Here is a 13,633-nt window from a genome sequence, read left to right on the forward strand (position 1 = left end):
TCTATTACTATTGTATGTATATACATTTATTTTTATATTATTATATTTTTATATATTTATAAGTTATAAAAATAATTAATTTAGAGTTATTATTAATGAAAAATATACTATGTATTATACATTTATTAATAATTCTTTTTTTAACATTAATTGTTAATATTTTATAATATATTATATTTTAAAACATGTTTATTACATTCATAATTATTATTTTGTTAATATAACATTTTTATTTAATTAAAATATAAGGATATTTTACAAAAAACAATATTTTTTACATTCGAATTTTTTTTCCGATATTTTGGTACTTACCTTTTTAAAGATAGCATCCCGATATTTTGTCCCTCGATATTTTTGTTGCGATATTTTTGTATATCGATTTTCTGTCTGTCGATAATTAGTCAGACATTCCTCCCTGTGGCAGTGCCAGGGAATCTTCTTTCTGGTTCTCTGCGACGGCGGAGCCCTCTGCAGTGTTCTCCCGGCAGTGATTCCTCTCCTTGTCTCCCTCGTGGTATGGGGTAGAGTGGCTTCTCAGGATGCCATGATGATGTTCGGCGGTCCGCCTGGGGCTGGGGTTGTGTTACCGGGTTGGGCTGACGTGGTTGCCTCTCCTCCTGGACTGTCGCTTCAGACCTGGTAGAATGGGTTTATACCCAGCCTTTTGTTTTGGCTGGCGTTTTGGTGTTTTTTTCCTGTTTTAGGCTATTTTCTGGCCAGTGTATTAATTGGTTGGTGGCTGGTGGGTTTTCCTCCATATCCATTGCTGGAGAGTTGCTTCTCCATTCTTCTGCAGCCATGGGTCACAAGCGGGCATTTAGAAGGAACAACCTGGTGTCTTCTTCCTCTTCTTTCTCTCCTCAGTTCCCCCTAAGCTCCAGAGGAGCCATGGCCTTTACGGGGGTGATGTACCTCTTATGTCCAAGGAGGAGGTGTAGGGCATGATTGAGGCGGCGGGGACTAGGGCTCTTAAGGCTCGTTCGGTTCCTTTTGGTCCTTCTGATCCTCGTACTTTGGATCCTGTGGACGATGTCTCCCAGTCAGATGGTTGAGGCGCTTCTCCCTCCTCTTGCGGCAAGTATGTCTCCAGGAAGGAGAGGTGGGATATTCTGGCGCATGTACGGGACAATTTAGGGTTCCCTCCATTCCAGCTGGGGAAGACAGGTGGAACTCTCTTTCCTCAGTATACTACTCCCTCTCATTTCCTCGACTGGGCCTTTCAGGGCCCTGTCGAGGAAATGGTAATGAGGGAGTGGCGTGAGGTGGATAAATTGCAGTCCCTTGCTTCCTACAGAAACTTGACCTTTTGGAAGGGGAGGACCCCTTGCCTCACAATGTAAAGCTGGAGTCTAGCCTGGCCACTGTTATTGGCAAGATGGCGATTCAGCCTGAGGATTGTACTCCGGCTGATGCTACTGATAAAAAGGTGGACTCCGGCCTTAAGAGGTCTTTTGCTGCTGGGAACTTGGCGCTGAGGGCTAGCCTTTTCTCTGCTTATTCGGCGCTGTCTTTGGTGCAGGATTTCGAGAAATTTCTGGCCGCTGTTCAGGAGGGCTCTAAATGCTCTGACCTTCTGGCTGCTATGGAGCAGCAGGCTAGGCTGTTGGCGGACATTTTGTCTGACGTTATTACGTCTTCAGCTATGTCCACTGGGGCTCTGGTCATGGCACGTTGTTCCCTTTGGCTCCGGAACAGGAAGGCTGATCCTGGGGAGAAGGGGGCTTTGTTGAAGTTGCCATTTGATGGTCAGGCTCTGTTTGGGGACCAATTGCCTGCTATGATCTCTAAGGCTTTCAAGGAGCGGAAGCATGCTTTGCCCTATAAACGCGGTTCGGCTCCATCTGGTAAGCCTTGGAATAGAGCCCCTCAGCCTTCCCCCAAGCGTGAGTCGCGTCAGTCTTTCCGCAGTCGGCGTTTTGAGCCCTGTTTTTCTCGCAAGCATGCTGTCTCCATGCCTAAGGGCCCTACTAAGAAGGGTCCCTGACAACTACTGTCTTGACGGTTCTCTGACAGTGGGTGGTCGTCTTCGGCATTTTTCTTCCTCTGTGGCAGCAGGGCATTTCGGATGGCTGGGTCCTGAGCACTGTGGGCCATGGTTACGTGATCGACTTTTGGCAGGTTCCGCCGGATTCTGGGGTTTGGCTGACTCCAGTGGCTGTCTCTGGTCCCCGCAAAGTGGTTCTGCTGGACGGCGTGTCCTGTTTGCCAGCCAAGAAGGCCATCTGCCAGGTTCCTGTCAAGGAGATCGGGACAGTGACCTTCTCCATTCTGTTCCTGGTGCAGAAGGTGATCGGCGGCTTTCGACCCATCCTGGATCTCAATTGGGTCAACTCCTGGGTTCGAACAGTTCACTTCCGTATGTTAACCGTTCAGGCCATCATTCCGCTGGTTCAGCCTGGTGAGTTTTTGGCCTTCATGGATCTCGAGAATGTCTATCTCCATGTCCCAGTCACCGCTGCTTCTCAGCGTTTCCTGAGGTTCGCGGGGGTCGCCCATTTTCAGTTTTGCGTCCTTCCCTTCGGCCTCAAGTCCTCACCGAGGGTCTTCATGAAGGTCCTCCCACCCCTCATGGCTCTCCTTCATGCCGAAGGGGTTTTCATTCATCCTTATCTGGACGATCTCTTAAGGCATGCTGCCGGGAAGTCTCTTTTGCTCGGTCTGGTCGGGAGGGCCTTCAAGGTTCTTCAGGGACACTGTTTTTTGGTGAACTGGTCTTCTTTAGCCTCCTTTTGGAACATGGTGCTCACAAGGGCTCGTTTTTAGACTTTGCTCGGCCATGTTACTTTGTCTGACAAGCGCCTGGTCTCTCTTCAGTCGCAGGTTTAGGCCTTGATGTCCCGGGAGGCTCCTCCATTGGTCCAGTGGCTGCGGGTGCAGGAGCATCTGGCTTCTGTGGTATTTCTGGTTCCCTAGGCTTGTTTTCACCTTCTTTGTCTGGCCAACTGGATCCTGTTGAGTTAGTCTCTGGGGTTACAGAGTCTGTTGTCCCTGATACCCATGATGGAACGGATCCGGGGGAGCTCTCCTGGTGGCTCTGCCGGCATCAACTTCTGGCAGGGATTTCATTGGCTCTTCCGGCTCCGCTTGTGGTGACTACGGAAGCCAGCCATTGCGGGTAGAGTGCTTGGCTGGCGTCGGATCAGGTTCAGGGGTACTGGTCCCTGCTGGACTCCCAGACATCCTCCAACTGGCGGGAGTTGAGGGTGATTAGGCTTGCTCCGGTGCACTTTCAGGACTCTCTGCATGGCAATTGGGTGTTGGTTCAGACGGACAATCTGGTGGTGAAGTCCTATTTCAACTGTCAGGGGGGACCAGGTCCAGGTACTGGACCTCGATTGCCAGCAACATGTTTCTGTGGGCTCAGGTCTGGGTGCTGGGTCTGTCTGCTCTCAACATTCGGGGTGTGGACAATGTGTGGGTAGATCTGTTGAGCAGGGACATTCCTTTGTCCTGGGATTTCTCTCTCTTTCCCAGTGTGTTCCGCATGTTGATGGGTCATTGGGGCCTCCCTGTGGTGGACTTGTTTGCAGACCCAGGGAATGCCACAGTAGCCCTGTTCTTTTCTCTGGGCCAGTGTCCCGGGGCTCTGGGGGTGGATGGCTTGACCTCTTCTTGGCCTTGGGGTCTTCTGTATGCCTTCCCCCCCCTTTCCGCTGCTCCATGCCTTTCATGTGCAGGTCCGGAGGGACTGTGCTCAGGTGATGTTGGTTGCACCCGTTGGCCTCGGGCGAATAGGTTTCCTCTCCTGACCGGGTTGCGTTGCGACTGGGAGTGGGTCCTTCTGTTGGTTTGTCCCCTTTGGAGTTTCCTGTGCTCCATGCAGAGGTTACACCTGAGGGCCTGGCAGTTGAGGGGTGGGGCTTGGCTGTGTTGGGGGTTCCTCAGTGCTTAATTTGTGCCGGAGCTTTCCGGTGCTTAGCACCGGCACTTAATTGGCAGGGCCGGGTCTACGCATCTCCCACGTGCGTCACACTTGCATATTGATATTTTTTTAAATGTACCTAGTCTGACCGTAATAATACTCTGTGCTCAGCGTGTTCAATCATGCAGGTCACAGCGAGCGGTTAACATCGGCTGCCCTGCCTGCCTGCCTGCAGTGACGTCCATCCGGCCTGAGACAATAAAATGATGTATATTGCAGTTGCTTGCGATCATGGGGCCGCAGCCCTTGGTTAATTACTGTCTGTCACACACACTGATTTATTGGGGCGCCAGGCGCCGGCTGGATTCGGTTTCTGTTCCGTTGAACATTTATTTCACAGGAAATGCCTCGTTTGGGTCACTTCAACCCAAAATACTGTGCACACTGACTGCCCTAAGGAAACACTGGTCTCGCGGTATTGGAGAGCAAAGAAGTGTAAACAGCAGCGTGAGACTCCACCCAAGCAGATCTCTGCAGCAGGCGTGTTAACCCCCGAACTACCTCAAAGAGAGACGTGTTTTTTCAACCATATTGCCCGCGTGAGCTTCCAGGAGTGCTTTCAGACTAGTCTCCGTCCTCAGATGTCAGCCCATGCACTGCTCAACAGAGGTGCATTGTGGAAGTTGTGTTAATGAGGCACTTCAAGGGTACAAGACAGGTGCACTCTCCAGTCGGGACACTGTGCGTGGGATATTGGTAGTGCTGCCAGCTGAGCATGCTGCTTGCACCACGTTGAAGCAGCATAACGGATGGGCAGCCCGCACCTTTGAGGTTCACCTGAGATCGGGCGCTGGTGGCAAATGAAGCATTCACTGTGTTGTGAGTCTGCGGCTCAACTGTGAGAAAACTGAAATGCTAAGTTAAATTATTTAATTTTTTAGATAACTACATTCCCTCTCTGCCCACGCCGTCACGTAGCCTCACCATCCCCTGGCATCGCCAGTGCTGCCTGCCCTAAGCCTGAAAACAGCTGTTACACACCCCGGGACCCCCGAGCTGCCGTGGGTGGCATTGGAGAAGGGTGGGCGTTCCCAGGAGCCCACATGGCTCCACATCGTATCGTGGCCGACCTCAGCAGCTAAAATGGCGGTAGGCTGGTCAGGGCATCTAAGTCTAATCCAGGGAGCACCCAGAGGCACCAACACCCGGCGAATGCGAGGGAGAATGAATGGAGACTGAGGTGAGACTTTCCTCGGCATGGCAGAGGCCCTTGGCTGCGGGACCTGCGACCAGCTGACACCCCCCACCCCCTAAGCGCAGCGGAGTTAATAATTGTTCATGGAGCATTGATTCATTTTTCTTTTTCGTTTTGTTTTCAATGAAAGGGTGCATGTAAACTTTTGTATCTGCACTTTATTATCGGGTTTAAGGTCATAGTTAATATATTGTTTATCTAAGCAGCAATCACTACATTTGTGCTTTTAACAATTATTGTGATTATCACTATTCATGGGAATTGACTGAGGAGTCGAGTGATTAGTATCATTTTCTCGTATTAGGCATGGTGAGTGCAGAGGGTCACATATTTCTTATATTTCTCGACACAACTTGCGGTCGCATGTTTGTAAATGAACTCCGCCGCATGTTTAAAAGGATTGTTTATTACGAGTTTGCCAGTACTGGAGTTTGCTATCAGTTTGCTTGGAGGATGGTGTAATGGGGCGCTAAGCTGCCAACATTGGCAATGGTGTGAATATGCTGGGTTCCACACTGGATCTTATCTCTACACATTCCGTGAGCGTTTTGCTTATGTTTTTTTTAGTTTTCTGTTGTTGCTTTTATTCAGGCCACCACTCCGCACGGGCCGCATTGATTGGCAGAGCAGCTCGCTAGTGCTCCTCGCAGGCGGGCCCCTGTTAGCGCACTTTAGTTCAGTTACTTCTTAGAGTTTCTTGTACATCAAATTGATTTTTGCTCGCAATGAAGTGTCACTCATAGTCGTTGAAATGTCACTCATAATTACAATGAAATTATGAAAATGTCACACATAGCAATCTGAAACCTTGGCAGCTATGTGAGTAGGATTTTGGTAGTGCTGCCAGCTGAGCATGCATGAAGCTGCTTGCACCACGTTGTAGCAGCATAATGTATCCCCCGGGCAGCCTGCACCCTTGAGGTTCACCTGAGCCCGGTCGCTGGAGGCAGATGAATCACTCACTGTTGTGAGCCTGTGGTTCAACTGTGAGAAAACTGCGGTAGGCTACGGGAATAAGTAAAACTAGGGATAGGCCCTGCTGCCCTAGCCTACCCGCCCAGCCGCTCGCTGACTTGCCCAAACATGGCGGCTGGTGCGTGCAGCTGATCCCGATGGTTTCACTTTTTTGGGTCAGACTTTGGTGTGGTGGCGTGGCGTTGACGTTAACAAGCGGCTCTGAGTAGTAAACACGGCCCGAGCAACACTCTCAGAGGGCAGGGAGACATCACCACACTGAGGCTGCAGACGCAGAGTGTGCCCGCCCCGGTAGTGGGGGGGAGGGGGTGAGGGCACGCAGCATCACCGAGGCTGCAGTGTGACTGTGAATGGCAATGGCTCCATGAGGGGATATGCACAATACCCCTTTGTAAAGAAAGGGATACAGCTTGCTTAACACCAGGTGGGAGAAGTCTCCCTGATCAAATCGAATTAGCGACCAAGGGCTTTGATGCTTTCTGCTTAACAAAGTCCAACTCAACTTCCATATGAGTAAACAGAGAAATTGCGTAATGCATATAATTTAAATTTGTCTGTGGTTCCCTTTATACAATCTATGTATGCAATGCTCTTTATTCTGAAATGTCCTCCTATGTAACTACCTCACTAGTCTTCAGCTGCTTTTGGACTGTTATCTTTCTAGAACAGTTTCCTCAAAAACGTAAGTTATTTATTTTCTAGCATCTTGCTAATCCCCTGATACTCTGCCACTTTTACCATCAGCCAGAAACTGCAAAGTGCACTTCAACTGCAGCGGAAAACTAGAAATGTTTATCTCCAGCATAGCAACCGCAGCTGAGTATCATATCTTACCCAAGCCTCAAATCCTTCTTCAAATCTCTTTTCTCAAAACCAGGTTCCTCCTCAATAAATTATTATAAAGCAAAATATATTATTGTAATAGTAGGGCTAAACCAGTACCCGTTCTCCTCAGTTGACAAAGTTGTAAACTTTACCACGCAGACTCACTTTCATATCCCCATACACAGGCCTAGCCGTCTTCACTGATGCAAGGCTGGACAGTTGTCTGCAAGACACAGAGCCCAACTCAAACTGTTAACCTTGCCTTCAATGTGGTACACGGAACCTCTACAGCCAACCTCGTTAGCCCGATTCTCAATTTGTCTTCTGCACATATTTCATTCTGTCCACCACCACCTCTTAAGTACACCTAGACCATCATGTGCCCTATTTAGGTTATGCTTTCTTTCATCTTCCTGCGACCCCTAATTGAAATTCACTTCCTGCTGACCTAGCAGTAGCCATGTCCCATCTCTAATTCAAGGAACGTCCTCAACCTCACCCTCCTTGGCCTTGAGACTCAACAAAATTGAGTATTGCCACTTCAAGCGATTTAATTACTACCACCCCAGCATGCACTTTCCTTTTTATCAGACACCACTCACTTATTTAAAATCATTTACCATTTATTATATACTGTACATATGAATGTGCTAAAAGGTCACTGTTGACACTGCCACAAACCAACCACCATTTATTTACCCATACCCATGTTTCTACCTGAAACTACTGAATTATTTTGCATCTCATTTGTTGCACTAAACAGTATGTCTGACAGAAATGCCTCTACTACTCAATAAAAACTATTAACTGCATATTATTGTTGTGAATTCTGAAAGGGCTTTTGCTGGAGCCATCTCTAAATAAGTTCCCTGCTACAGCCTTGATAATTAATTTGGGATTTGGATTGTTGGTTCCTCGTTAAAAACATTGTTTTCTCTCCTTTTTAGCCAAAGCATTTGTATACTGACTATGGTTTGCTATGGGAATTACTCTGCATTGAATATTACTAAAGTGTAAATATGTATATCTGACTGTACATATAGAAGCCCAGTATAATTATATCTGTAAGGGCAGAAAGATATTGACGCCTTTTTGGTTGTTTGCGCAGCTTCAACATGTTACATTTACAAACGACCTTGGGAGTTTGATAGAGTTAACATTGCCACCTCCCTTTTTGAGCACTAAGCCTCCCTTCCCCTCACTTGTTGTGACATGTAACAATCATGGAGTTTTCGTAACTATTTCCAGCTTCCAGTGTGTAAGGGTTTCAACATTTTGGAGCACTCCCATCTACTGTGTGAATTTGGGATTTTCTCTGTGCAATATCACATTTTAATTGCTTGTTCGTTCGTTTTCATTTTCACCTGACCCGTAAATGGTGTCTTAAGTCAACAATAACCTTAGTGTCTTGTAATAATGACCTATCCTATTACTTAAATGTAATTGCTTTAAAAACCGTCCCTTGGCACTCACACTGTATAGTTTCCAGTTTATGACTAGTTATGATTGAGTTTTTTGAGGAGTAATCAAATACATTTCTAAATACAATGTTTTGACAGAGACTGAAGTGTAAACTGAAAACCGGTATGAATATATTTAGGAAAAGTTCAGTGTTTCAATAGTGCCTGATCTAGAGTTTGGTGGAGAGGGTGCTCTGTAGCAAAGGCGACGGAGTGGCCTTACTGCCAAACTGTAGGTCCCCCACCTCATTTAGAGATGGGCGGAGCTTCAGTATGTTGACAGTGAAGACATACACCTCCTATGGCCTGACTGAATAAGGTCCATTGGGGATTTTGCCACTCCGTATTTGCAGTGAGTGAACAAATGGCAAGTTTTCACTGTCCGTCACAACCAGGCTAAACATGGTGGAACGGGACAGTATAAACTGCAAATTTACCCTCATGCCATGGGAGAAAACTCTCATGGCGAGGGGGCCATTGACTGTGGCCATGTATTATATGGGATAAAGACATACACCCTGGCGTACTTGTTGGACCATGTTCCCTTTTCAATGCATTAATACCTTAGCCAATCTATTCCAAAATTGTGCTTTAAATGCTCTTTTGATTTCATTTTTTTAAACTTTTCCTCAAGGGGCGGTTGGAACCTCCTATGAAAACCTTACTTGAGGAAATATCCCTTGCTGAAATTCATATCTGGTATTTCATTGGGCTTTCTGTGGTGCCAGTTGAGGATGCGGGGGCAGCCACTAGCGCAAGTCGGTGGAGCCAGTGCAGGAAGTGGGTGGAGCCAGTGGAAGTGGGTGTGGCATCCTAAAAAAATTGAGCACCTGGACTTCATATTTTACAAATTAAGCACTGGGGTTCCTGACAATTTGGTTGTTACTTTTCAGGCTTCCCGTGGGTCCTCCACTCTGCTGTCCTATGCTAGGCATTGGTGGGCCTTTTCGGCCTGATGTGCTGCTAGGGAAATTCATCTCACGGTTGCTGACCTCTTTTTGGTAATGCAGTTCCTTCAGGATAGGGCTCATCTGGGGTTGTTGGTGTCTTCTCTGCAGGTGCAGTGGGCGGCTATTCAGGCTTTTTGGGGCTCCTGGTGTAATTTGGGGTATGACGTGGGTCTGATGCCTCGTTTTTTTCGGGGTCTGTTGAATTTGTTTCCTTGCCCTGTCAGGTCCTTCCCTTCCTGGATTTTTCAGCATGTGTTGGATGTTCTGTCCGGTCTACCCTTTGAGCCCCTTGAGGGTCTCAAGTTGCGACTCTTGACTCTTAAGAGTTGTTTTTTGGTGGCCATGACCTCGGTGTGATGCTTGGGTGAGTTGGAGGCTTTCAGCCCGATTCATGAAGCTAAATTGCGCTCGCAAAGGGCCAGATTCTGAGAATCTGGCCTTTGCGAGTGGGATTTTTGCATTTGGGATTCATCATCCCAAATGCAAAAATCGCTATTAGCTAAATCGCATATTTGCCAGGAATTGGATTTAAGGAATCTCTATTAGAGATTCCTTAAATGCAATTCATTAACCAATTGGAAATAGCGAAATCGCAATATTTGGTCGCTATTTACCACGAAGTCTGACTTTGTGGTAAATAGCGAAAAAATAGTAAAAAGCACTTTAGTGCATTTTTTTCTGTTGCATGTTACACACACACATGTCCTTTGGACATGTGTGTGCGCAACACCTGTTTAAATTTGCATTTCAGGGGTGCTACAGGGTGTCCTTTGGACACCCCTGGCACCCTTGAAATCGCTATTTTATTTGCGATTAGCTAATTGCTAATCGCAAATAAGGAATACTCCCCATTCATTCCTATGGGCCTTTCGGCCCATAGGAATGAATGGGGAGTTATTCCTTATTTGCGATTAGCAATTTGCTAATCGCAAATAAGGAATGTGTAGGAATCGCAATTTATTTTGCCATTCCTACATGAATCCCGTTTTGCGAGTCTGTAATAGCGATTCCTTATGACTCGCTATTAAAGACTCGCAAAATGGGTCTTAGATTAATCTACCTGTCTGTCTTGTAAATATCCTTTCTGTAAGATCTTTTCGGATCGGAGGGTTTTGGTGCCGATACTGTCCTTTGTCCATAAGGTCAATTTAGAATTTCATCTCAGTCAGGAGGTGATTTTGACTGAGTTCTGTCCTCCTCCTTCCTCGGCTGAGGAATCTCGTTTGCACTGTCTGGATGTGCGGCGTGCTTTACTGTGATACCTGCAGGTTGTGGAGTCCTTCCGGAAGGGGGATGCTTTGTTCATTAACTTTGGTCCTGCTAGGAAGTGTGTTAAGCCTTCCACTGCTACGCTGGGTCTTGATAGCTTACCAACTTAAAGGAGTGGATCCTCCTGTGGGGGCTCAGGTGAGCTCCACTCACAGTATGGCGGCTACGATGACTGAGGGGTACCTCTGTGGTGGAGATCTGTAGGGCTGTGACCTGGTCTTTTCCCTCTTTGTTTGTCCGTCACTATCGGATTGCTAGTCTGGAGCATTTGGATAATGTTCAGGGCCACAGGGTCTTGTCCTCTATGCGGGACCAGGGATGTTGATCTGCTGTGTTTGGGGGAACGTTATTACATTTTGGTGATTCTTTATCACTCAGTTGTCCATCTCTGTTTTCGTCTGCTTGCTATGTCCTCACTTAGGACATTAATATCGATAATGGCATTACTGCTAGTCCTACTCCCTCACCTTCCTTCAAGGACCCTCCCTCCCTCCTGTTGCGGGACATAGGAGTGCTAGCTCAGCTTTTTAGGTGCAGGTGCAGGTGGAAGTGGGGGCGGAGAGAGTTTTTATGGGCTGGGGGTAGGTCTGAGTGGGAGGACGGCCACACTTGTGCTGAAGGAAGGCGAGAGAGTAGGACTAGGAGTAATGCCATTATCGATAGTAATGGACGCGTTCCTGGACCTGTGAAGGTTGGTTAATGGCCAGAACCTTATGTTTTAGTTTTCTCTAAAATGTACAGGTAGAATCTCACTCATACAGTGCTCAAGTATTTACCCTTGTCAAGCATAGGACTAGAGGCATTTTCCTAGTAGAAATGAGGAGGAAGCACCCTGAAAACTGATGTGGGCCCAGAGACATGGGCTTCTACACACACGCATGTGTTGTGATGAAGTGATAAGAAAAGCAAAAGGTTTTATTTTGCAAATGCACTTTTGTATCACTATTTCACACGGGAACATACACATGTTATTTTACCATGCAGGAAATAGTTGGACATTTAAGTAATCTGTGAAATTTTCAATAGTCACAGATTACCAAGAACAAAGAAATACAAAACATATACATTTACACTAGTTTCAATAGTTCTATGGGTGGAAATGTCTCACCATTTTAAAAAGCAGAGCCTCTTAACAAAACACAACATTACAACATAAGCCTAGTTGCCAGCATAGCTTAGACAAAATATTGTTCATTACCTAGGATCAGGACTCTTGGGTTTCTATGTCTTTTCTTCATTTGCTTTGTTTCCCCAGTTACTCCTCATATGCTCCTCAACATTCTTTCCAGTTTCCTCCGCCTCCCTAAAATGTCCATTCATCATCTCCTCTCTTTCCCTTCTATACCTATTTCTGGCAAGATTCCCTTATTACTTAGTTTAACTTGTTATTTTATATGCTAAAATGATTTGTGATGAATGAACAACCTTTTGAATGACCATTGGCATTATGTCATATACTCTTCCATAATGGTTTAAACAATCTCACATTGGATATTTGCCGAATAAGAACTTTTAAGAATTTATTAATGGGCATATTGTTCATATCAACAATATTTAGAATGTTTTGTTCATATTAGAAAATATGTTGCTTTTACTATTTTATTTTTAACATGTTATTGTGCAGTTTCTAGAGGAAAAGTATCTTAAATCACTTAGATTTCAATGTTCCAGAGGAAAGTTAAATACATAATTTCTTATTTGAGAAAGTCAAAGCCGTGTTTTACACAGTTGTTGTAGCATTCAGGCACCTCAGAAGACTGCTAATTGAATGGCCATTGGAGAGTAGGCTGTCTGTGTTCATGATGAAAGAGACAGGTTATTTGCCGATATTATCCTTTTATACCACTACCTTATCTTAGTCTGCTATTCTTTCTTTACCACAATCTCTTGCTTTGAGTATTGTATCAGTCCACAAACAAGCTCTAAAATCACTTGTTGACTGTTTCCTTGTCTTGGACACTGTACAGTCCTCTGTTACCTTCGGTTAGATTCGGGCTGAACAAATTTATCATACACACAAGATGTCCATATTGAAATTGAAATTAACTGGTCTGTTGGTTCTACAGTAAGGTTACCTTTCATGGAGAATTTCTGACTTTGATAAGAACAGAGCAACCAAGGGTCTGATATTTCTAACATCATTCTAGCTGAAGATTCTAATTTGCATGTGATGCACCTTCTTTTAATCTTTAGTGGCTACAGATTGGACATGAGTTTATTCAAATTGACATGTGATAAAGCACACAGTTCTACATTCTGAACACTGTATCGACCTAGTACATGACTGTTAGACTTGGCATCCTTGGCGTGGTTTCCCCAGACATTTTGCCTCTATCTCCTGTATTTTTGATGCTGTGTTGTATTATGTTTTTGCTGGCTTAGATGCTTTGTGCACTTTGCCACTGCTGATTAGTGTCAAAGTGCAATTGCTCCCTGTGTAAATTGTTACTGCATTTGGTTATCCATGATTGGAATATTTGATTTACTGGTAAGTCCCTAGTAAAGTGCACTGACGGTGCCAGGGCATTCAAATCAAATGCAACTAGTGGGCTTGCAGTACTGATTGTGCCACCCACCTAAGTAGCCCTGCAAATGTAACTCAGACCTGCCACTGCAGTGTCTGCATGCAGTTTTGAAATGCCATGTGGACTTGGCAATTGCACCCACTTGCTAGGCCATAACCTTCCCTTTTCTTACATGTAAGGCACTTCGTAGGTAGGTCCAAGGTCCCCCATCAACAGGATGCAGTGTATGTGAAAGGTAGAGCATGTACTGGTGAGTGGGACATGTCGTAATAGAGAATTACTATGCATCTTGTTTTTCACTGTTGAAAGGCTACCTGTCCCTTAGGCTAACGTGGGAGTTACTTTGTAACATTTTACAAGTATACGTTTCCATTGGGAGAAAATATAGAAATAAAGTTTAGGCTCCCTGAACTTAGAAATTAATGACACATCTTTTTAGGGAGATTGTTTTTAAATAGTGTTTTTGAAAATTCTACTTTTGGAAAGTAGGCATTTTCTTGTTTAACCATTCT

General features: G+C 45.6%; 1 protein-coding gene across 1 annotated transcript in view; it reads left to right on the forward strand.

The window, feature by feature from the left end:
* The window catches only part of TRHDE (thyrotropin releasing hormone degrading enzyme), a 1,998,244-nt gene that overhangs the window by 311,158 nt on the left and 1,673,453 nt on the right, over positions 1-13,633 (forward strand). The window lies entirely within an intron of this gene.

Source organism: Lissotriton vulgaris, chromosome 1_1 (assembly GCF_964263255.1).
Source record: "Lissotriton vulgaris chromosome 1_1, aLisVul1.2, whole genome shotgun sequence".
Lineage (NCBI taxonomy): Eukaryota > Metazoa > Chordata > Amphibia > Caudata > Salamandridae > Lissotriton > Lissotriton vulgaris.